The sequence below is a fragment of the Lutra lutra genome, chromosome 8 (genome assembly GCF_902655055.1).
Source record: "Lutra lutra chromosome 8, mLutLut1.2, whole genome shotgun sequence".
NCBI classification, from domain to species: Eukaryota; Metazoa; Chordata; class Mammalia; order Carnivora; family Mustelidae; genus Lutra; species Lutra lutra.
The window spans coordinates 131,331,389-131,358,752 of record NC_062285.1 but is presented as its reverse complement, the minus strand read 5'-3'; the positions used below and the strand labels follow the sequence as shown (position 1 = coordinate 131,358,752).

The 27,364-nt window shown below is 51.8% G+C and overlaps 1 protein-coding gene and 1 long non-coding RNA gene across 3 annotated transcripts in view; one reads left to right on the top strand and one right to left on the bottom strand.

Moving 5' to 3' along the window:
• LARGE1 (LARGE xylosyl- and glucuronyltransferase 1) overlaps positions 1–27,364 on the top strand; it is a 528,909-nt gene that overhangs the window by 29,198 nt on the left and 472,347 nt on the right. Inside the window, exon 1 of one of the 2 annotated variants that reach the window (XM_047740097.1) lies at positions 12,141–12,268. The exons of the other annotated variant lie outside the window; for it this stretch is intronic. The gene's annotated coding sequence lies outside the window, so the exon portion shown is untranslated. Of the gene's footprint in view, positions 1–12,140; positions 12,269–27,364 lie in introns of those variants that run through there. 2 annotated transcript variants of the gene reach the window in all.
• LOC125106275 (uncharacterized) lies at positions 7,708–12,189 on the bottom strand. Its single transcript, XR_007129298.1, has 3 exons — positions 12,073–12,189; positions 11,080–11,332; positions 7,708–7,933 (listed from the first exon to the last, which is right to left on the bottom strand). It is a non-coding gene; the product is annotated as an uncharacterized LOC125106275 (long non-coding RNA).

Below are 27,364 nucleotides of genomic sequence, written 5' to 3'. Positions count from 1 at the left end.
TGGGCGCAAGGCAAGATTTATTAAAGGCACTCTCCTGCGAAGTTTCAAGGCTCAGGAGAAGGGGAGCCAGGAAAGTCGCTCTGGGAGGAGGTGGGCACCCTCGGGCGAGGTTCCGGGACTCAGGGCAAGTCGAGGAAGTCGCACTGGGAGGGAGCTGGGGGGGCTTTTTATCCGGCCAAGGTAGGGCATGGGCTCACATCCATATTTGGTGATCGGAAGGTATGGGGTGAGGGCTCCTGATACTCCTGTTTCCTGCATAGGTATCAGGTTACCTATGGAGATGTGACCTGGGTGTACACCCTTTGGCGGGAGAGTCTAGGGTTAAGGAAGGAGGGGGAGGGGACTGGACGATGGGGCCCCCGTGGTCATGTCTGTTTGTTCCTCTTGCATTCCCGGAGCCACCGACCCAACAGGTTCAGCATGGATGATGACGTTGAGTTAATTTAAACTCACACTGGTTGTGTTAGAGGTTGTGTTAGAGCCGTAGGTCCTGGGTGTGCAGCCCCCATTGGATGTTGGTGGCCCCTGCTCTTCACCTGGCTGTCTGCCCTCATCCACCACCATCGCCATGGAACTCCCCAGCCTCAGTTTACCTGCCAGCCCTCCTCCCACACTGCCTTGTTCAGGTCCAAACTTGCAGACTCTGTGTGTGTGTGTGTTAAAGATTTTGGTTACTGATTTATTTTAGAGAGAGAGGGCGGGAGAGCACACACGTGCAAGTGGCACACGGAGAGGGAGAGAGAACACGAAGCAGACTGCATTGAGCATGGAGCCTGATGTGGGGCTCGATCTCATGACCCTGAGATCATGACATAAGCCACAATCAAGAGCCAGACACTCAACCGTCTGAGCCACCCAGGCGCCCTAACCTTCTGTGTTTTTAAAAGAGCTTTGAGAACATTTTCTTTGTTGATTGTTACAGTTTTTGTGGGATGTTTTGGTTCCTTTCTTCCATGGGTGATTTGCTGGAGTGGAAGCTTTGTGACAGCTGGGGGTACCTCTTTGTTGCTTTTATCTGTAGCGCTCAGCCCCAGTGCCTGGCACTTAGCCCTCAATAAATATGTGTTTAAATCATTTTTAAAATTTTAATTTTTTACATTCTAATGCTTAAATAATATTGGAAAAAAAAAAAAAACCTGTTCCAAAACAAGGGTTCCCTGCCAACTTCTTTTCTATACACGTGGTCCCTGGTCGCTCAGGCTGGGGGAACACTGTGTAAGAGGGATGGCCCAAAGGAGAAAGGCCGTGCGTGCTCCAGGTGGAGGAAGGTGGGGATATAGGAATGTACTGGGTCCACGTGTTCCTGCTGAGCAGCAGGGGGAGGACTGCCCTGGGTCCGTGTCCGATGGGTTTAAAAAGAGGGACACCAGCAGCCTGCAGCTCAGCTTGGCTATTTACCTGGGACACTGACCAGGGGAGTTTGTCATTGAAGCCCACCCTTTCTAGATTGGGCGTCTCCTGGAAGGTCGGTATAAGGTCTACATTCTTGTCTTTTATGAAGTTTGGAGAGACTCAGGCTTGAGTGGGAGGTAAGTAGGAAATTGTAATTCGGGTGAACCCACGCTTTTCTCTGGAGGGTAGCTGAGCTGTTTATGCCTAATGTTCAACTTCTTAATGGGTGTCACTCACTGGCTTTCATCATAATTATAACTTTGTTCTAACTGCCTTTTACAGGTCGCAGAGCACACAAACAAGCCTTTTATTGCCCTGTCAGTAAACATTATAAGGTCCCTACTGCAATCATGGGAGACGGGTATGAGACTGACATTCCTGTTTTGCAGATAAACAGACTGAGGCTTCAAGGGGTTGATTTGAACTTAGGTCTTAGGACGTCAAGGTCCTGTCACCTCCACCTGTCATTCGGCCATCAAAAGGAAGGTGTGCTTCTGGATTCCAGTCTGGAGTTCCAGCTACTCCGTCCCTGAGCCCCCCCTTCCCTCCACCCCCACCGAGGGTCACCTGCCACACCAGCTTGTGACAGAGGGACTCAGTGGCAACTTTATTATCTTCTCAGCACCTGCAAAAGGGATAGATCCGCCTGGTTCTCTGAAAGGCGGTGTTGCTCGTGAGACTTACACCCTCGTGCCATACAGACCAGGTTTGAAAGCAAGCTCTGCCACTTTCTGGCTGGACCGGATGACTCCTTATCGTCCGATCCTTGGTTTCTGGGTTGGTAAGATGGAGATGCTAATGTGGAGTTGGCGTTAGAATGAAAGGGGTCATCATTTGAAAACTGCCTAGCTTAGTGCTCACACATGTGGTTACTCCTATCCTCCATGGTTCTTGCCTGGCCTTTTATTACAAAATTGTGGGGTTTTTTGTTTGATTTTTTTTCCTCCCCCCACTTGCATCCCTCCCCTCCAAAGCCTCAGGAATGCACCTGCTCTTGGTAGCATCACGGGCTCAGGGTGACTCTGCCTTTAAACTTGGCAGGCATCTCCGAGGCTGTAGGGAGCTTGGGCTTCAGAGAACACGCAGGAGGTTGCCTTGAGCAGCTGGTGAAGCCTAGGCATTGTCCCCTGGAGGCGAGCATTGGCTTTTGGTGTCACTGCATGTGTGTGATTTGCAGGAGAGGGGAGGCCTCCCTTCCTGGCGCAGGCAGACTGAAGGCCGGGTTGCCAGCCCTCAGCCATGTAAGCAGTGACCTCAAGAATCTGGCAACTCGGCAGGATGGTGGCATCTGGCCTTGCAGGGCCAACCCCCATCTGGCCCGGCCGCGTCTCCCACTGATTGATTCCATGCTCGGTTTGTGACATTCCAGCCAAACTCACAGTCGCTTGGATGCAGCACGGGCCTCCTCATGTCACGTCCTTCGCCTGGGTGTGCAACTGTGGGATGGCTCAGTGTTAGGGCCTCAGAATAGATCTGGGTAAGTGGGCAGCAGCTCCGGGGCCGACTCACTCCGAGCCACTGCTGTGTGTAAGAGTCTACGCTTTCATACCATCAGAGGAAAGAGGTTCCACAGCCTGGGACCCAGGACTGTTCTTTGCAAATATACAAGTGCTTTAAATTGATGTGTTCCTCGCAGCCTGGAGGGACAGTCCGCTCAGGAATGACTAGTAAATGGTTGTTAGTGAAGGTAGCCAGTGTTGACCCAGACCCATCCTGTGGGCTGCCTTTCTGCCCCCCAGGACCTTACATTCCAGTTGAGGGAGACAGACTAACAAAAGAAGCAGAATATATCGAGCCTTCTAGGGTGGTAAGAGTCCCAGGGAGAAAAGGAAATTGCTGACGCCAAAGAGGGAGGGTTGGGGGTAGAGTTAGCAAGTTTCAGTTGCTCAGATTGGGATTCTTGGAGGTGATTTGAGCAAGCCATCAGAAAAGGTAAAGGAATGAGTCATGGAGATACTGGGAGAAGGAGCTGGGATAAGTGCAAAGGCCCTGAAGTGATTTTTCAATTGCTAATTGAGAGACCACGGGAGGTCAGTGTCTGGGACGCAGGGAGCATAGAGGAAAGTAGTGGGGGATGAGGTCCGAGAGGAGTGGAGGCTTAGTGGTTCCAGTGATGGGCTGGGGCCCTTGGAGGAGTGGCCTGAGCCCACCCATTTCTCAGGGTCAGTCAGGACGCTCCTCTGTTGAGGATCTTCCCTAGGGAGCAGAGATGGAAGCAGGGACACCCTGTAGGAGGGGCTTGCTTTAATTCAGGCAGGAGGTGACCGTGACTTGGGCCACCCTCCCCACAGCTGGGGTTGGAGTCTGTGTGTTCTCTCTTCTGTTATGTTGGGAATGGGTTTCCACTGCATGGTCTCCCCCCCGGGGGTTGGTGGCCCAGCAGGTCTGTACGGATGTTCTCACCCAACTTTCTTGGGCTATTGATTGGGAAGCTGGGGCACAAAGTGACGAGTCTTCCCATTGTCCACATAATTCATCCAGCTCTCTGTCGTGTCTCATGGCCTCCCTGGATTTGTGGAGAGGTAGGGTGATTTGTGGTCCATCTTAAGGAAGATTGGAGTATGGAACAATAAATCGAAAAGAGGGCTCCATCAGTCTGTTGAAATCCCCATAATATTGGGCTCTTGGAGTTGAAGGTAATCCTAGCAGAGAGGGTGTAAGAACAACAGAAGAAAATAAAAGTTGGGGCTCATTTTTATAACCTTCACCTTTTGTTAGGAGACCGAGCTCAGGGGTTGACTGGAATTGCTCCAGTGAGCTGATTAAGGGCATTTTATTGCTCTGTGGGATGTATGGAACTTTCATTTGCAAAGTGCATTATTTACTGTCACTAGTTCCTTCCTTTGACAAAGGTCAGCAATCCTGTTCCATTTTTCCTGATGAGATAGCCCTGGCTTTCCCAGTTGAATTTCATTGGAGCTGTTTTCCCGGTGTTTCTTGCTGGCGTGTCTCCTGGCCACTCGTGACTGCTGGGGGCAAAAGTGGGAGCCGCTTGGCAAGATCTGGGTAGAAGTTGGACGACTTTAAACATAGGATTTGCTTGGCCCTGGGTCACTGGCCTTTTTCATCAAGCAGAAGGACTAAGGAGGAGGAAGGGCAGAGGCGGTTGGCAGGCGTGGGAAGGGTGTTAACGTCTACTCTGTGCACGTTGTGGGAGACTTCTGTGGCATGGGTTGGTCCTGGTCGTTGCTACCTTGGGGTCTTTTGCAGTCCACATCCTGTCCTGGAGAACGAGTCCCAGATGTCAGTGTCCACGTGCTCATACACAGGCGAGGCATCCCTGCACTGTTCCTCGTAACCGTTCCCTTGACCCTTAATCGAGGTGGTTCTTGGTCATAATCGAGGTGCGCTGGGTCTTTATTCTGTAGCATCCTGGAAGAGGGAGCTACGAATTCAACACAACTTTTCAAATGAGGGTTTATATTTTGATGATAAACCAAACAAAAACAGCCATGAGTCTTTGCTGTGATCTTTTGTGGTTGACAAGTAGTTTCATCAAAGAAGACCGTGCTTCTGAACCAGCCTCCCCCTCCGCTTTGAAAGGGGTCGGTTTATTACCTACCTTCCATTTCCTAGACTCCTCTCTGGGCGAAGAGGCTTAGATCAGCCATCCCACACAGATGCACGCCTTCCCTTCGAGTTCTCCACCTGCTCTGTTCATTCGGGGAGCAGGAGGTGACTTTGCCTGGTGGCTTAGCACGGGGACCCTTGGGGGCTCCCGGGCCTGCCGCAGGCTTTTGAGTGGTTTGCTCGCAGAGCCGGGCATGAAGCTGGGCAGCGTGTCTTGTGTGCACAACTCCATTCTCCATCCCAGGGGTGCTCATAACTGTGCTTCTGCAAAGGGGGTACATGGCAAAGGCATCTGGAATGTTAGACTCTCCATATGGAAGCCCGTCAGGGAATGTCCTCACGGGTCAGCCTCGTGGCCTGCGTGGCGTCTTTATTGAGCACACAAAAAGCTGCTTTTTTCTAAAGTAGAAGGGGACAGTTTGGAAGGATGACATTATTCTTTGCGATCAGAAGCCTGAAAAATATATGAGCACACATCGTGAGTCTTCCCCTCTTTGTTCCTCCCTCCGCTCCTGTGTTTGCTGCTCCCAAAATGGTGCGGAGACAGGCGCGTGTGAAGGGGGGGACCGCACCTCTGTCAGCGCCCGTCTCACCACCAGTGAGAGAAGCAGAGGGAACGAAAACGTCTGTAGGAAAACTTGTCCTGGAATTTGAAAGCAAGATTCAGCTGAAGGTTCTGATGGAAATGGCTTCACCGTGTAGTGTACGTCGGGGAGGGATGGGGAAATGCACGCGGAGGAAAGAAAACCTGAACCACGTAGGGCAGCCCCGCTTGGGGAAGGTGATCAGAGCGAGGCAGGTGGGTCGGGGAGAGTGGGCCAGGCCCCAGGGGGGAGGCAGGAATGTGGCCCTCCTGTCCTGGATGGCAGGGACCGGGTGGGCCTTGTGCAGATCTGCACGGTGGCCCTGGGTGAGTCTGTGGCCATGTCTCAGCTGAGCCTCAGTGGCCTTACTTGCAAGCCCACATGACAGCAGCAAGCCCCCGGCCTTGGGGAGGAGGATGGTGCTCAGATGGGAACGTATGTCGGCATTCACCCTGGTACCCACCTGCTGCGCGGAAACCCTGGACGGCGGAGGTTCTGGTCAAGACTGTCCTTCCGTCTGATATGACTTGGGCCCACGTAGTCTGAGAAATATGGCATCCAGACTGGGTCCGGAAGGCTCTGAGATCCTGCCTTTTGCTTCAGCTTAAACCTGCTTCCTTGGTCATCCAGAGACACTCTCATGTTAGCGTGGGTGGGCACAATTTGGAGTGCTTGATTAACCCAGCAATTAATAAAAGCGGAGAGGTGACAATTGGTGTTACCAAGCTACAATGGAAAGCGATGCGTTTGGCTTCTCTCCACGCAGACAGATTGGTGGAGAAGCCACCCGTGGGGAGGAACATCGGAACGCAGAAGAAGGAAGCTGGTTGGAAAAGGTATTCAGAGCAAAAAACGGTGTCAAGATGGGTTGCTTGGTTGATGATTTCTTTCAGTCAGCTGATATTTATTGAGTAATTCCTGCGTGCCTGATTCTGGGCCAGGAACTGAAGGTACTATGATGGAGAGTAGCTTCTCCTGCAAAGAGCCCGACACTGTTGATGGCGGTAACAGACACATAAGCAGTGAATTCTAACCCTTTGTAGGAGGTACAGGATAGATGGCATTTGAAGTTCGTGGGGATGAAGGGAGGGAGTGATTCGTCTTAAGAAAAGAGAGCGAGCAGTGTTAACGTCACCGAAAAATGGGGTAAAAGGGTATTTTCACACAGCAGCAAGGGATTGCGGAGGCATGAAGTGAGGGGTGGATTTGTAGTTGACGACCAGGGGCTGGTTTGATTTGGTGCCCTGCCGCTGGTTAGCTGGGTGACCAGGCACATCCCTGCGCCTTCCTGTGAGTCAGTTTCCCCGTCTGTCAAGTGGGCGTAAGGATGCCACCTAAGATGCAGCGTGCTTGGCCTGTGGTGAGCCCCCCTGTGGCAGGGAGCCCTGAGGTGTGATGGGTCCCTTGAGTACACCTGGTGTGAGAAGGACCCAAGACTGGAAATGTCACATAGGGCCTGCCGTGAAAGGGATCAGACTGTGGCACATCCTGGTTTTATCCCTGCAGACGTTTACTCACACGTTGTGTGAGCCTCGTCTCCCCTCGAGGTACCAAATGACCTCAGGGGTAAAGCACAGTGACCTGGTGGTGATCCTGGTGGCCGGGACTTGCCTTGTTCCGTTCTTCCCTCTCTCTTGGAGGTCATGGTGTGGGGCACCTGGAGACATAGGTGAGGGGGTGAAAAGCTTAGCTCAGCATCTGGTTGGATCAGTGGGGACAGAGCGGGGTGGGGGAGGATGGGGGGAGTGCCTTTTCTGGCCAACCCCCCTTTGGAAAACGTGTGACCTCCGGCAGACTCATTTCCTCCCTCAAGGATGGAGTTTCTGCCCCCCGTGGCATTTTATCTCACATATATTTAAGTATCGAGTGAAACATTGATCTTAAGAACGAGGATGAAAACGCCTTTGAAGGAGGCAACTGCCTTGTGTAGGAGAAGACCTTGATCAGCTACAGTCGGATGGTCCGATAGAAATGGAGACCGCATAGGTGATTTAAAGCTTTCCAGTGGCTACGGTTGGAAAAAAAAAAAAAAGGTAAAAAGAAATAGGTGAAACGAATTCTAATAATCGGTTGTATTTAGGTCAGTGAAACCAAAATACATATAAAAATTACCACACGATTTTCCCTTCTTTATTTCCCACTAATTCTGTGAAATCTGGGGCATGGCTTACAGTTGGAGCGCGGCTGCGTGCAGACCTACGCAGGACGAGTGGGGCTCTCGGCGCGGGTCGTGGGACCAGCCACAGCCACTGTGCAGCGTCTCTTCCTCCCTCTCTCCATCTGTGTGTCTCTGCGTCTCTCTCCTGTCTGTGCTTCCCCTCCCGGAGAGGGACGAGAAGATAAATGAGCCACGGAGACCACAGTGGATGCTTTGTGTGTGTGGATTTCTGTGGAACATGAAGACGGGGATCAGTTTCACGGAAGGCCATGGGGGAAGGGGTTAGGGCACTAGGAATAGGCAGAAATCACATGAATCACAGCAGCCTCTCTGTGTCAGGCACTGTTCTAAGGCTCCCGCTGGGTCCTCTCATTCAGTCCTCACGGAACCCTAACAGGTCGTCATTTCTCCTTTGTTGAGAATGGGAAAATCGACGCAGAGACGTTAAGAAACCTACGCAGAGTTACACAGCTGAGGATCGAACTCAGATGAGCTGTCTCTGGAGCCCTGCTTTGCTCATGACTTCAAAAAATCTCAGAGGGGGACCCTAGGTGGCTCAGTAGGTTAAGCATCTGCTGCTTGATTTTGGCTCAGGTCGTGATCTTAGGGTCATGGGATCAAACCCCGTGTTGGGCTGGGAGTCTGCCTAAGACTCTGTTTCTCCGTCTGCCCCTGCTCCCGCTTGCTCTCTCTCAAAAAATAAAATCTTGGAGGAACTGAATCTTCCAGATGGCTTTGGGCTTGCATTTGGCATGGACTGGGTAGTTTGCACCAGAGATTTAGGGGCAGGAAGGCCCCAAGTATCCTCTGGATGAGGCTGAACTTTGCGGATGTGTTCAGTTTACGCTGTATGCCAAGTGCGCTGCCCCGGGCACCATGATTATATACAGCAGAGCCTCCGTAAATGCCACTCCTTCCTTTCTTCCCTCGGGCCCACAGAATAAGCCTGTCTAAAGAAGGGGCCTTCTACATTTTGCTCACATCTAGACCCATGCCTGGCGCATACTAGCTACTTGGTAAATATTTGTGGAAGTCAGCGGGGATGATGATCCCTGAGCCCCACCTCAGGCTTGCAGGGGCAGCTCTGCCGTTATGGGATGGCCTCCTAAATACAGGCCTGGGTGAAGGGTGCTCTTGTGGAAAGACGCGTGTTCACATCTAGAGTTCTCGCTTTGAACTGAGGACAGAGGCCAGTTTGCACATCTCATGCCAAAGCTTTCTTTTGTTTGTTTTTCTAGCAAATTCAAAAAACTGAAATATAGCATATTCTACAAGCAGCAAAGTACAGAAAACAAAGTGTACAGCTTGATGTATTTTTACAAGGGTAGCCTACCTCTATAACCAGTTCCCCAATCAAGAGATAGGACATGAGCAGTACCCCAGAGCCTCCCTCCACCCTGCACCCTTGCCCTCCTGAGAGCATCTGCTCCCCTGACTTGTGACTTTAGAGACTACCTTCGTGTGCCCATGCTTTTGAGAAATCCCGATGACTGAGATGTGGGGGTGGGACAGTTTGTTTCTATCTTGCAATGCTGATATTCTCCAGGGTTAGAGTTCTAACCTGGTTCTTGTGTCCATTGCACAGATGAGAAACTGAGGGCTGCAGAGGGAAATACAGCTTGCCCATGTCTCATGGCTTGAGCATAAATCAGCGATTCGAAGCAGACCTGTAGGGCTCCAAAACCTGGGTTCTTGACGATCCCACATCCATAGGTTTCCTTCCATGAGACTTTTTCTAAAATCCTAAGATCGGGACGTCCAGGTTGAGGCTTCTGGACTGAGCAGCATCTGGGAGGCCAGATACTGGGGTGGCTTCCCTGATGCTGCAGAGGAGGGACCAGCCATCCCGGCTCAGAGCCCAGGGTGCTGGATCCATCCAGAGGCCACACTCACCCTCCAGAGTGACGTGGCTGGCAGAGCCCATCCAGGTGGGGTGGGTAACAGGGGCTTCTGCAGGTGGGGCAGGAGCGCTCCTCGTTGCCCCATGCTTCCCACCCCTTGCTGCTGACAAGCACGCTCGGGCTCTGTTGGGGGAAGCTTTCAATTAAACGGAGTCCAAGGGCTCACTCCCACCGAGGTCGAAGGGCTCTGTGCTGCCAGGTACACTGGTCTCCCGCTCTGGGGGCGTGGCTAGGGCTGCTCGGGGGAGGGCGCTGGCATGGCAGGCTGGGGAGGGTGCTGGCATGGCAGGCTGGGGAGGGCAGCGCCTGCCTGGCTGGGAGGCCCCTTGGATGGTTGGAGGTGGGCATCTGTGTTTCAGGCTGGGGAACCTTGCTCTCTCTGTAGCCCGGCCCCATGCCCCCACCATTCTCCAGTCAAGAGGGACAGGTGGTAGCTGTCATTCTGCACTTGGCCCTGGCCACAGATTGATTTGCCAACAGTTCCCGAATGGAGCTACCCCCCCAGCCTCTTTGGCCCAGAGAATGCAGCTTGACCCATAAAACTGCAAGCAGGCAGTCCCCTCAAACGGGCTATCTCTCTATGATGGGAGTGGATAGCAGGCAGAAATAGAAGCTATTACGCCAGGCCTGGTGCCCCCAGGACCGAAATTTAATTCAAAACGGCAAAATAAAATCATCCCTCTGAGGCCATGGTTCTTATAAAAGTAAAGCCAATATTATTATAATAATCCATTTGCTTAAAGATTTACTCTTTGCTGGCTATGGGGCCTGACATCCGAGATTGAATGGCGTGGCTCTGGAGCCAGATTGTCTTGGGCTGAATTCCACACCCTCTGCTTAGCTGTGTGACCTCGGGCAAGTTCCTTGACCTCTCTGTTCATCTGTGAAATGAAGATCTCAACAGTCTGTACCTCTCAGTTGTATGAATGAATCCATCCATGTGAAGCACTGAGATTATTGCCTGGAGTGTTAAAGGCTCAGTAAACTTTCATTGATGATGATGATGATGATGATGGAGGAGAAGGAGGAGGAGGAGGAGGAGAGGAAGAAGGAGAAGAGCATAGACTCAGTTCTAGTCCCTGAGCAGTCTGGTGTGCTAGATAGTTTAGTATTCCTGGTTTACAGAGAGAGAAACTGAGGCACAGAGAGGGCCATTTCCTGGCTCAGGTTGCACAGCCAGTAAGCTGCTGGGGTGGAATGTGGACCTAGAGGAGCCTCCTGCAGGCTTTCCAGTGAATGGGGTTATTGAATCCCCTAAGGTTTAAATATATTTCATGCCCCCCCCCGCCCCCTGCCACATTGCTCCAGGAAACAACAGGGTAGATGCTATTTATTTTATGATCTGTTTAATAAACACAACTAGTGTTTGTTGAGTGAATCGCCTCGGGTCAGCGGCTCCATTGCCTTGCCGTTTGCGTTGTGTCTTGCGACCTTTGTGGATCAGTTCTGAGGTCCGATCGGACTAGAGGCTTACCTTTGCTCGCCTCGGTGGACATGCCCACGGAGAGAGGAGACGCCTCAGTGTGGAAAAGATGTTTGCCGCGTAGTCTTAGACGTGAAGGCCCGCCGTCCCATCTGTGACTGAGCGGGTGTTGCCCAGGATGGCTGGACCCTTCTGGCCTTCAGTCCCTCGTGGGGCTCGGGATCCGCACTGACTCTAGGGAAGGACCGAGTCAGCCGGGAAAGAGGCGATTTTGGTTGTCAGAGGTGGGATGGCATGGGGCAGTCTGTGGAAAGAAGGCACCGTGTTCTTACTGATGTTCCTTGAGGGGAGATAGGAGAAAGGAGGGAGGGAGGGGGAGAGAAAACGCAGTAGGGGTGCGGGGTGAGAGGGGAGGGGATGAGCAGGGGTGGGGGTGGAGGCTTAGGAGGAGGAGGTGAGATCAGTAGCTGTATTTGGGGTTTTGTGCCTGGAGGAGGGCAGGACAAGCTCGGGGTGGGAGGCAGGTGCCTGCCTGGTGAGAGCGGACAGGGCGGAGGGATGTGAGGTGGGGGCAGGGGCTGCAGGCGGTGGGAGGGAGGAGAATGGCGAGGGAAGAGCAGGGATCCCACAATTTTTAGTGCCCAGATAGACTGCAGGCCCCATGATGGGGTGCTGCTGGGTGGCAGACTGGCCCATCGTTGGGCATGTAGGTGGTGAGTGGCCCAGCTTCCTCACTCCCATTCCAGTGCTTCCTGACTTGTGCCTCGTCTCAGGGTGGAGGGGGGCGGGCGGGGTCTGCTCTTGGGCTGGGCCCTGTGGGTTGCCCACCCGCTGCAGTTTCCGAGAAGCCACTCCAGCCCGGGACCCCACTCTCCGTGCAGGGAGGGGAGCAGGGCCCTGCGCCCCACCCCACATCATTCAGCAGAGTCTACACAGATAAACTCTGCAGTGAGTCTCATTAGTCCAGGAACAGCTTGAGCTAATCGAGGCGTGCCTCTGCCGTGTGCTGCTCATGCCAGGGGGGTTAAAAAAAGAAATACTCACGCCGATCCAAGGGCTTTTTGTGGCAGTGCAGAAATAATAAACCCAAACACAGAGGCGAGCTCTTTCAGGAGTGAGGTGGGTGCCCGATCGGGGTCTGATTCTGCTGGCTTCTCGGGCCCTCGGAGAGCCGAGCTGTCCCAGGCGGCCCGTTCTGCATCCCCTCCATAGGGGCAGGCCTCTCTCCTCCAGGCCAGAGGTGAGTGGGCATGTTTCCTGGTGGAAGGATCCAATTTTAGTGTTTGTTGGCCCAGCGAGGTCCGTTCCGAGGTCCTCTCCCGCGGGTCTGCCCTTCCCACCAGTGTGCTCCAGGAAGACCAGCTCCAAGCACCAGCCTAATGTCTGCTCCTTACACACCGGCCCTGAGAACTTGCTCCCCAGATGTGGACGTAAGTGGCCCAGCCCAGGCTTGTGCACAGCTCGGTGGCGGTGATGGCCACAGGGAAGGAGAAGCAAAGTTGCTCGTTTGCCCTGGCACCGCGTTCACATTCTTTGGTGGTGAAGACTGTTCGTAACAGGCATGGGGAGCGCCGACTGTGTGTCCGTTTCGCGCCTCACTTTCCTCTCTAAAATGGGATGGCTTCGTGGGGTTGTGCTGGGGTTAGAGTAGGGGATTAGGCAAGTTCATATATGAGGTGCACCTGATCTTAAAACCACTGTGCTTGCCCCTTGAAAGGGTCACGTCTGAACCTTCATTCTTACTGCCAAGCCACGCGCTGCATGGTGACCGTGCCCACTTGCTGTTTGTGGAGGGACTCGGCAGTGGCCAAGTGGCTGGCTGAAATGTTGGTGACGGGACGCATCTCTGTTCTGGATCCTTCTTCCTTGGCTCCCGGAACTCCACTCCCCACATTGCTCTCCCCTCCCCTGTTCCTAGTACTGTCTTCTCCTCGTTTGTTGATAAAGAATACAGTAATCTGTTTTTCTGTGAACAAATGAGGACGAGTTTAGCTGAGTTAACCTAGTAACCATCACTAGTTGTCTGTTAACTTGAGTTCTGCAAGGCTCTGATTCCCCCAAACCCCCCCCCCCCCCTTTTTTTTCTCCAAAGGTGAACAATTCATTCTGTTCCCTCCGCTGGAGATGAGTGATCCTGGAAATTGAACATTGCTAAATGTGCACCAGTGAGGTTCGTGCAGTGAGAAAAATCTGTTTCTGGGAAAAGTTGAGAGGAAAAAAAGGAGTGGGGGAGGGAGGAAAGAGATCTGTGTGTGCGGGGATGGGAGCTGTTTGGGTGGGCCTTAAAATAAGAAGCTGAAATTGAAGATGCAATTCAGACATCCCCTGTTCTGGAGCCCATGCTGTGCACCTGGCAAATTTAGGTACCTCCACTCCGTCCTCCTGCCACACCTCTGTCCTGACTTCAGTGGTGGTGCCTGCCAGGATTTATGGCCATTGGATCATTGCTGTGTCCTTGCTAGGTTGGAGCTGTGACTTTTGCACTCCTGTGGCCTGACACCATGCTGGCGCATAGTAGGCACTCAGTAAACGTTCATGGAAATGACAGAGTACATAGAGGCTTTGTAAGTGTGGAGCTTTATTTCACCCTCCCTGCTTAGGACTGGAGATGCCCTAATTGCTTCTTTTCGTTTTTTCTGTTGCCCATATGGACCTGGGTCAGTTTTAACTGCTAAAATGAACTAATTTGAATTTAATTTGAATTAATGGGATGTAGTCAAGCCCCTGCTCATTTAATTAATTTGTTTGTGTCATCAAATAAGCGTTTTGAGGGCCCCTAAGTGCAGTGCATTCTCTTTGGCAGGTGGAATACGAAGTTGAGACAGAAGCCAAGGATGTGGGATGTGGGCTTTAAAACCGGACCACCCGAGTCCAAGTCCTGATTAGAGGCTCCCTTCTGGCATCAGGGGTTTATAGTGGATAAGAGCCCTGATTTCCGGGTTTGAGTCTGAATCCCAGCTCCACCACTTAGATGCTGTGTGACCCCAGGCAAATTACTTAACCTTTCTGTGCCTCCCTCTCCTCTTTAAAATGGGAGGACTTTATGGGGTTGTGGTGGGTTTTGCGGGGACCATGCAGGTTATTATGTGTAAAGCGCCTAGTACCAGATTAGTCGTTGTTACCAGTATTATTTGCTATCAATGCAGCCTTGGTGCCCTCATGTGTAAAGCATGGCTGTCTTCGTACCCACATGTTCATGGAATTGTGCTGAGGATCATATGGGTCTCCCATGGCTGTTGTGCCGTATGCCACACACGGGGCAGCTGGAAAGAAGAGACCTCTGGAAGCTGGGATTCTGAAGTCAAGGTGTATCAGCAGGGCTACATCCCCTCCCAAACCCGTCAGAGGACCCTTCTCTCCTCCTCCTGGCTTTTGGTGGTCACCAGCCATCTTTGGTGTCCCCTGGCTTGTGGACACCTCACCCCTGTCCCCTGGAATCATGGGTGTTTTTTCAGTCTGTCTTCACGTGGTCCTCTCATAAGGACACCGGTCATTACTGGATTCAAGGGCCCACCCTATTCCCGTATGACCTCATCTTAATTTAATTATATCTGCCATGACTCTGTTTCCAAATAAGGTTACATTCTGAGTTGCTGGGCTTAGACTTCCACATATCCATTCAACCCGTAACAAGGATGGAATGAGTGACTCCAGAGAAGCATTGGGCACAGAACCTAGAACAAAACCGTGCCAGCAGGTGTAAGCTGTGCCTGTTATTACTGTTACTGTGTCATCATTAACACCGTGACAGCCCTTTGCTGGGTGGCCATGGGAGGGTTCTCCAAACGTCTTTGGGCCTCATGTTTTAACTGTTGGTTGAAATACGAGGCTTCCCGTGTATTAACTGTGAATGGTGTGGCCCATCATACAGGGCCAGCCAGCCTTGACCTCACTGATCTGCATTGTATCTCTGAGATGGGAGAAAGTAGGACCACTTCCTGGAGGGGACCCCCTCTTATGGTGACAGGAGGCTGAGTTCGTCGGTGTCCCATGCTTACGGTCTTTCCTTTGTGGTAGGGGCTTAATAGCCCACCGAAGACCAACCCCAGTGTGTGCCACTGCGCAGACCAGGGAAGGCTCCTCTTTCCTTTCCCGTGGGCTCAGGAAGGCTCAAAGGCATGTCCAGACATTAGCCAGCTTGGATTTTCCAAACCCCACCCCCCCACCCCGGTTCCTTTTGCAGATAGAATGGAAAAAAAAAAAATTTTTTTTTTTTTCACTTGGGAGCCGAACAGATTTGCTACAGAGAAGTCTAGATATCTATGGAAACAGTCCTAATTTTAGCCTTGCCACACTTAATGCCAACTCGGAGAGTGCTGTCTTGGGTCAGCGCCCAGAGAACGGGGAAGGTGAGCAGGCCTGGAAGGGTCAGGACAAGCACGGAGTAGCCAACTGACAAGCGAAAAATGGGAGACTGCAGCGAAAGTCTCGGGGTCACAGAGGACATGGCTCCAAGGGCAAAATGGGTGTGGGGAAAGGGGCTTTGAGAGAGGCACGAGTGTCAGGAATGAGTATTTGGAACCAAGGGATCTCCTTCCCCTCCCCTTCCTGCTTTCCCTGTCCAAATTCTCATTTCCAGCAAGTCCAAGAGCCTTCACTTCCCCACCTCTGGAATCAGCCACTGCTGCCCCGAATTCCCACCATCTTTAATTCTCCTGAAGCACATCCCGGAACCCATTTCTTTTGAGGTTTGGGACCCTGTTTGTTTTTTAGCCCCTCAAGCTCAGCAATGGTCACTGTCACGTCTGTATGCTGAGCCTGCCATGGGTTGACATGCAGAAAATGTGAAACGCGTGGAATTAGACATGACTAATGGTCTCTGGTGGCCCAAACAGGGCCTGGGCAGCCTGGAAAAGACACTGGGTGAATGAGCATAAAAGAGTATACAGAGAGCCCTTTGATGGGAAGAATCCACATGCATGGGACTGGAAATGTCCCATCATTCTATGAAGGACATGCTGGGAACACACAGTCATGGGGCCCTGCTTGGCATGCTGGGTGTTCAGTGTGATGGGTGAGGGCAGAAATGGACAGAGGTCGTTGCAGGCCACGTAGAGGACATCGCTTCCCTGTGTCAGCCCTGTCCTCCCGGCCAGCTCATCTCCTAGCAGAAATCACTGTAGAATATCAAACACAGCCAGACCCGTAGACATCATCCAGTTCTGACTGTTCTGAAGTGTGACATTCAAGGCAGGCGTTGTCACAGGAATGCTTGGTTGTCATGTCCATTTTCATGCATCCGTGAGCCATGTGTAACGAGCATCCCACACCTGCCGTTTCTCAGGGATTCCTGCTTAGGGTGAGGCAGGTCACCGCAGCTCTCTCTGGCAGACACACGGACTATGTGGTGGTGTTCCCACATGCGTGCGGATGTGTGAGACCCGTCATAAGCAAATGTCCTGTTGTAAACATCTGGAAGTAAGGCTGGTACAGATGGAAGGCGAAGCTGACATGAACTCCTGTACTGCGTTTCCAAATACCTCGTGTTCTTTTCATCAGGCTGAAAAGCAGTGTGATTGGGGTGAAATAGGGAAGGTCACGGGCAAGGGATTGCGCGGATCCAGTTCACCCTCTTCAGATTGAGAAGGAGGTGGTTGAGGCATGGGTTGACCGGCTGACCCTGCTAGAGTCAGCATGGGGGGCTTAGACCACATCTCCTGATGTCCACCGATCTTGACATGCTAGGCAGAATGTAAACTAGTTCCTACTGAATTCTGGCGCACTTTATTTAAGTTATCTCATTGAACCCCACCAACAACACCGTGTAGCAAGCGGTATTTCTCCTCACTGTGCGACCCCGGGGGAGGCTGAGACCTCAAGACTCCAAGTAACTTGCTGAGGCCCACCCTTCGGGTAGGACGTCGGTCCAGTGACTCAGCACAGCCCCCTTCCGTGACAATTTGGCAGTGTCAGGGAGCTGCAAACCTACCAAAATGAGCTTTTGGATTTTGCAGATAGAAAGAAGCACAGGCAGAGATATGGTGCCACTTGCCCATATCCTATTTTGTTGGGAAAGCTCTGCCCAGGGAGTAATAGAACTGGGGTCAGCATGCTGGCTGCTCAGGCCTGCAGGTGAGTCCGAGGGCTGGAGTTTGCAGGGCAATGGGAGGCCTCCCTCTTGGGTGGCTGTTTGTCCAGCACCAGTGAAAGGTTTTTTGCCTGATGGGAGAGATGGGTGGGAGAAGTGGGTGTGGGCTCCCTGATTGGTTCTTTTCCCCGCTGGGTACTATGGAGGGGAGTAAACAGGCCCAGCTGGCAGGGTGAGTCAGAGCAGGGCCCAGAATAGAAGCCAGAGGGCACGCATGTGCAGGCCGTCTCTATCCCAGTCATTTGGGTTTTAAGATTCCTGTTAAAGATGATTAAGCTTCTATGCATAACAGTTTGCACACTGCTTTGGGATCATTTATTAGTGTCGCCTGGCAACAGCTCTCTAAGTTAGCCACACCCACCAGAGGGTAATTAAGTGGGTCACCCAGGGCCCAGCTTACTCTTTATGCAATTCTTTAAAAGATTTATTTTAGACAGAGAGGAAGAAAAAGACAGCGTGCTCAGTGGGAAGGGGCAGATGGAGAGGAAGAGAGAGAATCCTAAGGAGACTTCCTGCTGAGCATGGAGCCCAAATCAGGGCTTGATCTCGTGACCCTGAGATCATGACTTGAGCTGAAACCAAGAGTCAGACGCGCAGCTGACTGCACCATGTAGGCACCCATGATTTGTGCATTATTGAGCCTTCTCCAAACCCTCATTGATCCAACCACCAACCCACCCATCCACCCCCGCAACCCATCCACCCATCCATCCACCCTCCACCCACCCCCCTACCCACCCACCCATTCATCCCCCCAATCCGTCCATATGAAGAGCACTGTTATTAGGTACCGCTTTGGGGGTAGCTTTATATCTGGCAGCATTCTCTCCTCATTGCCGGGAGCTATTGTTATGTCGTAAAATGGAAATCTTGGTCTTCCTGTTTGTATCAGCATAATAGATTCCCCGTTTGTCAAGACCCTAAACTCTAGGAGGGCAGGCCTTTGCTCATTTCTCTGTCTCTAGTGCCTATCAGAATGCCCGGCACATAGTAGGCGCTTTGTGAACATTTGTTGGAAAAAAAAAAAAAAGAATGAATGAACCGAGTGTTTGCAATGTGTTTAGCCCCATGGGAGATTAGGCTTTATGTAATTTTCTTTCTTTTTTTTTTTTTAATTCTCCCAGTAACCCACCTTGCAGCACACCTGTGTCTGTCTCCTCTTATGGGGGACTGGCTGGCGAGTGCTTCCCTTTCTCGTGAGCATTATTATAAGCACTCGCATAGCAGAGAAACCATCATCAGTGAATAATGGCGCTGCTGTTAGCCCCATTTCACAGGTGAGGAAGGGAGGCGCAAAGATGGTAAGTAACTTGCCTAAGGTCACCCACACCCTCTCGCTTCAGGCCGTTTTTCCTTCCCTGCATATCAGGGTTGTCTGGTAGAACTTTGCGGGTGGCAAAATGCTCCGTGTCTACGCTGTCCAGGACAGTGGCCACCAGCCACAGGTAGTTAGTTACCAGGCACTTGAAATGCATTTAGTGTTACTGAGAGCCTGAATGTTGGGTCTGACTTCATTTCAGTTCATTCCGTGCAGCCAGCGACGACCACATCAGACAGCACACTTCCTTCCTGTGCGATCTGTACTTGTTAAAACAGTTCGCCTTAACTGTTATGTGCTGCGATTGGTCAAATGCTTTATGACTCAAAGTGATTTAAGTTAATCCTTGCCGCCACAAATGAACTCACGAAGGTCAGAGGTTAAGTACTTCCTCCCACCCCCCCCAGGATTTTATAGCAAGAAAGTGCTGTCTCTGGATTCTGCCCTAGGGAAAACTCTGCCTGACCCCAGCGTTTTAAATGATCTACCCATTTGCCTTCCTATTTTCCACACACATAGCAAGGGAGATCGCCACGAAAAACAAACGATGTCTCATTGTTCTATGTGGTTTTTAACTGCGGACACAGCGCTACCCTCCTCCCCGCTTGGGAACAGGGTCAGCCCGTATGCAGACTGGCGAGCTCCCTGTTCCCACCAAATGACTCATTTAGGTCGAAAACATTTATTTACCTGAAGTACGGTTGTGTCTTTGTCACTCAGAAGAAAAGCAAGATGGGAATATTCCTTGCCAGGATGTTCTGTAGTGAAAACAGACCAAACCAAACCTACTTCTTGGTGTCCTAGGGATAATATTTCTAGGTCGGGCTGGGAAGGAGAGAAAAAAAACTCCAGCTGTAGCAGTCTGGAGTCCTGCTGGGTGCAGGAGGCAGGTGTAGCCCGTGGGCTGTGTGACAAGGGATGTAGCCCGCTCCTTCGCTGCCTGAGGGTGGGTCAGATAGGGCTCTGTGTCATAGGGCTCTGTGTCAGGGGCGGGGTGGCAGGCGTCACTGAATTGTGGCCCCCAGTAGAGGTCATCTTGCTTGGTGATGAAGATTCGTCTGAGTGTGTTGTGCATGGTGGGCTGGGGCGGTCATCTATGCCTGTGGCCCGTCCAGAAGCTGTGAACCAACCCCAAGGCAGAACTGGCGTAGAGGTCATGGGGAGAGACAGGCCCGAAGGATGAGACCACGTCAGGACCACAGTCCCAAGTACAGCGAGTGGTTGTGGAGTTGAGGGCACAGGCCGGCAGTGAGTGCTCTGCGTTCTGAGCAGTGGGACCAGGAGAAAGGTGGCGTCTGGGGAAAGTGTTCTGAGGGCTTCCACTGACCAGTTATTTACTTTTATTATTATTATTTTAAAAATATTTTATTCATTTGTCATGGAAAGGGAGCACAAGCAGGGGGAGGCAGAGGGAGAAGCAGGTTCCCCGCTGAGCAGAGAACCTGTTGCAGGGCTCGATCCCAGAACCCTGAGATCATGACCTGAGCCCAAGGCAGCTGCTTCACCGACTGAGCCACCCAGGTGCCCCTCGACTTGAGCAGTTAAATCTGCATTCATCTTGCTGCTGCCTCGAGGCAGTCACACAGCCTCCAGGCCAGCCCCATCTCTGTCCGTTCAGCTTTCCATCCACTCACACACACCTGAGTCTCCTCTCTGGGACTGGGGACAGTGTGGCGAACAAGGCGTCGTCCATATCCTTGAGGAGGTCGCAGTCCTGTTGGGAGACACATACGTGGGCCTGTGTTTCTTTCTTTAGTTTTGTGTGTGTGTGTGTGTGTGTGTTTTAAGATTTTATTTACTTATTTATTTGACAGAGAGAGAGCGCAAACAGAGTGGTAGGCAGAGGGAGTGGGAGAAGCAGGCTCCCCACCAAGCAGGGAGCCCGACTTGGGGCTGGATCCCAGGACCCCAAGACCATGGCCTGAGTCGAAGGCAGACGCTCAACCGACTGAGCCACCCAGGTGCCCCCTGAAGCAATTAAAGGAAGCGTTGGGTGCTCTGGGTTCCGAGGCCAAGTGCACCTCGCCCACATAGTTTTCTCCAGGGACACGGAGCATTGCTGGTTTCTCCACTTCTCTTGTCTTCGTCACACACGCACTTACTGTCTGGGTTAGGCATTGGGGGTGTTTGATGTGTACTCCGTGTCACTCTTTACTGCATCTTTATTGTAACCTTCCCGGAAATAAGGGCCTCCCTGGGACCCAGCTCAAGTGTAGGCCCTGCTGGGGACTCCAGGATTATCGAAGCCCCTTACACCTGGAAGGGACCTTAACGGCCCTTGGTGACTTAAAGGGCCATTCCCAGCTCTCTCTCCCTTTGCCTTTCTTGGGTAAGGCCCTCCAGGGTAGGTTCTTTTTTTTTTTTTTTTTTTTTTTTAAAGATTTTATTTATTTATTTGAGAGAGAGAGATCACAAGCAGACGGAGAGGCAGGCAGAGAGAGAGAGAGAGGGAAGCAGGCTTCCTGCTGAGCAGAGAGTCCCATGTGGGACTCGATCCCAGGACCCCGAGATCATGACCTGAGCCGAAGGCAGCGGCTTAACCCACTGAACCACCCAGGCGCCCCTCCAGGGTAGGTTCTGTTATGAACTGTTGCCATGTCAGAAAAGGGAAGCCCCACCTCTCCCTGAGGACAAGGGTTTGTTCACTGAAGCTCATCGTACCTCCATACACGTCCCTGTTCCCTAGAAACACAGGAGGGATGAGTTTTGCTGGGTTAACACGTGTGGGATGTGACATATTTACTTTGCATTCAGGTAAAACAGGAACGTAGGCATGCCAGACAAAACTCCAGGTGGCTTTTGGTGTCTTTAGTGAAAGAACCACAGTTTACAAACTTTGGGGGGAAAAGGCACTTTGACACCTGCTTCCGTTTTATTCCTAATAAAGTTCACTGGAGCCTAGAAGGAGTCTGAGGTCTGGCCTGGAATTCTAGAAATGGAGCCGGCATTGTCCAGGCTTTGCGAGGGAAGCCACAGCCCGCCTTCCCATCGGGGGGCAGGAGGCTGTCCGGTGCCAGAGGAAAGAAGGCCGGTGTCCTCGTGGGAGTTTACTTTGCATCAAGGACTTAATTCATGTTGTTTTATTTGAATTGTCTCAGGAATCTAGTGAGCCTGGGTTAATTTCCACTTAAAAACGAGGGGACTCTGGAAGCCCAGGGAAGCCAGGTTTGGACTTACAAGCTTCAGACCTGTAAACTAATACATTTGTCTTAAGCGCCCAACCCCAGGCGTTTCCCAGCGATGACCTGCCCAAGGTCAAGCAGCTGCTGAGGGGCAGATCTGGGACTTGAACCACAATCTGTTGGCTCCCCTGTGTTCCACAGTGTAGCATGGAGAGGTGGGGACACTTCGTTCCCTGCTGAGGCCTGGTGGGGAGGGAGAACACTTTCTGGATCGCAGTCACACAATCTGGGATAACTGTTGATTTCTGTGCTTCGGTTTTCTCATCTGTGAAATAGGTTATTAATACTAGTAGTAAGGATTAGATGAGATGATTCGGGTGAAGCCTGGCACATCGTAAGCCCTCAGTGCATGTGAGTGCCAACAGGTAGGTAGCTATAATAGCAACTTTAGTGATCATTCCAGGTTTGTCAGTTTTTACTTCAAGGGGTGCCTGGGGGGCTCCATCGGTTAAGCGCCTGCCTTCGGCTCCAGTCATGATCCCCATGTCCTGGGATCGAGTTCCGCATCGGGTTCCCTGCTCAGCAGGGAGCCTGCTTCTCTCTCTGCTCCTTCTATCCCACTCATACTCTCTTTTTCTCTCTCTCAAATAAGTTAAGTCTTTAAAAAAAATTCTTCTAGTAGCAGTTTTGACCATTGTGTTCCTGGATTGCCCCTTTGTTAGTAGAGTCGTCCCCTTTTTTAATGAGGGAAGACACAGCTCTTCTGTTAAAAACTTACATTTCACAATTTTGAGCCCATGTGGGACATCATGGTAGCCCCCAGGGACATATGGCAGAGCTGGCTCTCCTGGGCTCTCCTGGGACCCCCATGTCTGCCTGGCACTTAGTTTCATCTCCCACGGTCCCGGTGACTGCTTCTGGAAGCTCTGGCATCAGTGAGCTTGTAATCTTGTTGCAGGGGAGTCCCAGACTCCACATTGGGCAAGTGCAAAGTCAGTACAAAAGTGCGGTGTTATTCAGTTCCGGGCTGTCAGCCTTTCCTTGGGAAGATCCCAAGTTGTTCATGGCATGGTTCAGATGTCGCCACCCCAGAGAAGCCTTCCCTGATAACACAGACCGTCCACCTCCCAGGTGGCGTGAGCGGACTCTTCCGCTGCTCCCTTGGCAGTTTGTGTGAGCTGTGATCTGTTGTAGCATTTTCTGTTTTGTGTTCTTAGGGGGATTGTGTGTCTGAGCTCCCACTCACGCTGGGAGCTCTCGAGGACGGGAGACTGTGTCTGTGTTAGGAACTTCCGCGTGTCATCCAGATCCCATCCCATGTTCTGGGGACAGAGACCTGTCCTTCCCTGCTCTCACCCTTAGGCAGGACCGTGTGGCTCCTTCTGGAGGAAGAGGGGGGAGCCGAAGTCACGTGCCTACTTGGCTACAGCATTGATTTGTTCAGGAACCTGTGGGGCTGGGGGAGTCCCGCCACGTGTCGGGGGAGGTGTCTGCGAACTCCTCGCCAGGCTGGCAGTGTGTCGTTCCGCAGGTGAGGAGTCAGGCTCTGCTGCGTTAATCACGTGTCCGAGGTCCCACTGCTGGGATTCACGTCCAGGTCTGGCTTGTTTTATGGCTGCAAGTAGCTGGTCCTGGTTTCTTTTGTTGTCGTGTCGTGGGGCAAATGGGAGCGTGTGTGCAGGTGGGTACCAGTGCATGGGGGGGGGGCATGGAGCAAAACCGCAGGGCTTGGCTTCTTTTGCAGGGCGGGTGGTTGTGAAGGCTGGCATCCTTCGCCCACCAGGGGAACTGAGCCACGTTCCCTTCAACGTGGGGCTTTGGTGAGACCAACAGGACGGGGCTGTACTTACTGGCCTTTTCCTTGCCGTCCAGATGGGACTAGGAGGGTGGGAAGAACAGAGGAGACAGGACAGGAGGCTGAGGTAGAGGCTGCGTGGGCAATGCCTCCTCCTTGCACACTCAGGCTGAGCAGGCTTAGCCCCGCCACCTCCGGGATTCTAGGATGAAGGAAGTAGATGTATCATATCCACTGTCACGGCATTTGGCGGGGCGGGCTGGCAAGCTGGCTGGCGGGTCCCGGGAGGCTCCGTGTGTGCCGGGCGCTTTCTTAAATACTTCCCGCACATTGTTCCCGGAGCTGTCCCCTCTGAGCTCTGGTGCTGCTGCTGCCCACCCTATAGGTGAGGACCAGAGAGGTCAGGTGACTTTCCCTGGGCCACACCTGCTGCGACTAGAGGGACCAGTTCCATGGCAGGACATTCGGACACCGGGGTTCCTGACAGGTGTGATTTCTGCTCCGGGTGCTTCACTTGTCCGGGTCACAGCTTTAAAAATTACTTATAAGTTTTTATTATGATGCAATACCCATAACATAAAATGGACCATCTTAACCACTGAAAATGTACAGTTTAAGTCGTGGGGATACATCTGCATTGTTGTATGATTGGTCCCAGGACTGTCATCTCCAGAAACTGGGACTCTGTACCCATCGAGCAGCAGGTCCCCCTTCTCCTGTCTGCCTGTCCTAGCAGCCACCGTTCCACTCTCTGTCCCCACGAACCTGACTGTTCTCTGTACCTCTTCTGAGTGGAATTCCGTACCACTTGTCCTATTGTGTCTGGCTTCTTTTGTTTGGCATGATGTTCTCAGAGTTCATCTGGGTTGTAGCGTTCCTTTAGACTGAGTGATGGTCTGTTGTGCGTCTGTATCACATTCCGTTTTTCTGTTGGTCCACCAGTGAATAGGTGGATTGCTCTCACCTTTTGACTACGTTTTGTTGTTTTTATCTGTCAGACCAAGGTCACACTGCTGGCTTTAAACCCAGGTTTCTCTCGGGTACTGGACTTCTGACTTCTTTTTACTTCTAAGCTCTAGGAGTTAAAAAGAATTTTGATACATGAGGGAACGACATTTTTTGTAAAGGGGCCAGTGAAGAAGGTTCTAGAAATGTTGGCCGAGGCTCTTCAAGGCTTCTCCTGGGATCTGGCTGCTGGTACTGATGGCTTCTTTTCTACTTGAGCTTCTGCTGGGGCTTAGGAGGTGGTTCTGAGAAGTCCCAGGAAAAGTATAAGGGAGGACATGGGCCGCAAGAGAAGAGGGTGGTTTCTGGCCCCGCCTCCCCAGACACGCCTGGGATCGTCCCTCCACTGCCCTGGGTTCAGTTTGTTATTTCTAGAAAGATGCTCTGGATGACCTCAAATCTCAAGTACCTGGAGGTTTCAAGTGCTGTTGACCTCTGGCCCTGTCTGCACCACTATTCAAAAAACACATTCACGCGTCTTTTAGTAAGTCTCAGATGGCGTTGGGCCGTAGAGATGGCTTGGGGCCCTTTCTCTGAGTCCCCACTCAGACAACACTTCTCCCAGAAGCCAGAGGAAGGATTTTTGTTTCTGTTCTGTGTCCATCATCTCCCCAAAGGGTAGTTCCACCTTCCGGTTTGTTGGGTTGTGTCTCAGGTTATGTGAAGACTGTCTTAAGATGCCATTCTGAAATTATTAAGGACAGGAATATAATCATATAATATATGATTATCATGACCTCGGTCTGCCAGAGCAGCTCCCTTGAAGGTCTTGAGTTTTTTTCCTCAAGCCCAGGGCCTGAAAATGGGTAGCACAGCCATGGGCTGTATAGTAAGCAGGCAGGATCTTCTGTGGCGGAAGCTGCCGTTGCTGTCCCATCCCGTCTGTCGTCAGTTTCAACCTAAAATAAGCATTTTGGAGGCACCTGGGTGGCTCAGTCGTTAAGCCTCTGCCTTCGACTCAGGTCATGATCCCAGGGTCCTGGGATCGAGCCCCGCATCGGGCTCCCTGCTTGGCGGGAGGCCTGCTTCTCCCTCTCTGACTCCTCCGGCTTGTGTCCCTCCCCGCCCCTGTCAAATAAATAAAGAAAATCTTAAAGAAAACATAAAGTGTTTTGTTTTACTGGGAGAGCACTAGTCACTACCTGCTCCTGTTTCTGTATCAATAGCCAGAAGAAAGGTTTATTTTTTATTTTATTTTTTTTTAAAGATTTTTATTTATTTATTTGACAGAGAGAGAACACAAGTAGGCAGAGAGAGAGAGAGAGGAAGGGAAGCAGGCTCCCTGCTGAGCAGAGAGCCTGACGCGGGGCTTGATCCCAGGACCCCGGGATCATGACCTGAGCCGAAGGCAGAGGCTTAACCCACTGAGCCACCCAGGCGCCCCATAAGAAGAAAGGTTTAAATAAGTATTTTCTTAGCATCTTTCCTGGGAAACGAACCACAGCTGGATTCTTAACTTAGCTTTACCCTTTCTCAGACCACATCGTTTCCTACCAGTTGCGTGTCCACGGGGAATGTAGATTGCACACATCTGTTGAACTCCAGCATTTCGGGGGCTGTTTGAGTATCAGAAGCTCATAATGGATTTTCTCCTGCCCCTGAGGAGAGTCTGTTTCTTTCTGTTTCCAGTGTAGAGCCAAGAAGGCGTGTGGGCAATGAGAGGCGCTCCCAGAGGTGGCCAGGCTCCCTCTGTCCCAGAAACTTGGACTTGAGGTGCTGTTTTAGCCTTCTCTGCTCGCTCTTGGCAAAACAAATAAGAAGAAAAAGAGAAAGATAACGACAGGCTATTCCCACAGCTCACCTTAGGGGAAGGGGTCTTGTCTGTTTTTTAGAATCTACATTCAGAAACAAAATCAGATACCTTGGCCATTTGTAGAGCACCTGTCGTGTGCCAGGTAAGACGTGGAGTATTTTCAAAGCAGTTTGATTAAATCCTTTGCAAATTGCCGTTTTGCAGCTGCCTGATCCGTGTTTAAGTGACTTGCCCACTGTGTCACATGGCTGTAAGTGGAAGGGCTGGCAGCTCAGCCCACGCCTCCTCTGAGTTCTGTGGGGCCTCTGTTCTGGTTTTCCCACCGCAGACTTCCTCACGGCAACCCCGTGAAGTCTTGCTCTCTTTTGCCGATGGTCAGTAGATTGCTTTCTTACTCCTAGGAGCTGAGAGACCTCAGAGGCTTTGTTTGAGCCTCGTAATTTCATCTCCAGTGAGGCCCTGAGAGAGGAGGACCCCTGATGCGGTCAGTTCCTTCAGTAGCAGTCCCTGGTCCCCTTCCGTGTGGAGAGGCATGTAGCTGGGTGGGGAAACACTTCTAGAGGAACACGGTCCCCCAAGAGCTGTGACAGCTATGAATCTCCACTAACTCTGGTTGCACTCTGCATATGGAACATTCTAGAATTCCTTTAGTTCAAGTCTGGCATGGGGTTCTCTTCCCTTGCTCCCCCTTACAGCCCCCTCGCCCCCTCTCCCAGCCCTGCTTTGTCCTTGTTTCTAAAACCAGGTCATTCCTTGTGCATACCCAATGGCTGGGTCCCTGGGAGGCCACCAGTGAGCCATCGGGAGGCAGAAGGCGCTTCTCAGAGGGCTGAGACTGAACCCTCTCACTCATCACCTATTACTTGTGTTCTCTTAGCCTTTCTTGCCTCCGTTTCCTCGTCTTGGGGTGAGTAGTACCCCGTGGTATTGCTGCTGAGACCCAGTGAGCAAAGTTGTTGAGAGCGGGTGGTGGTGGTTTAGTCACTGTTGTTCTACGGGGTGAGTGCCCAGTACATTTCTATTGAACGACAGAAGGAGTAAGGAGTGTCTCTCTAAACTCATTTCCCCCACTTTGAAAAACGGTGGTGTTGATAATGGTGGTTCCTAAGCGGAGGCTGCTTATCAAAAGTTCCTCGGGGGCCTTGCCTATAAGCCCCGCTCCTGAAATTCTGACTCACGACCTCTTGGCTGGAACTTGGCACGTGCATTCTGCAAACAAGCATTCCTGGTGACTGTCACGTGCTGTCCTGGTTAG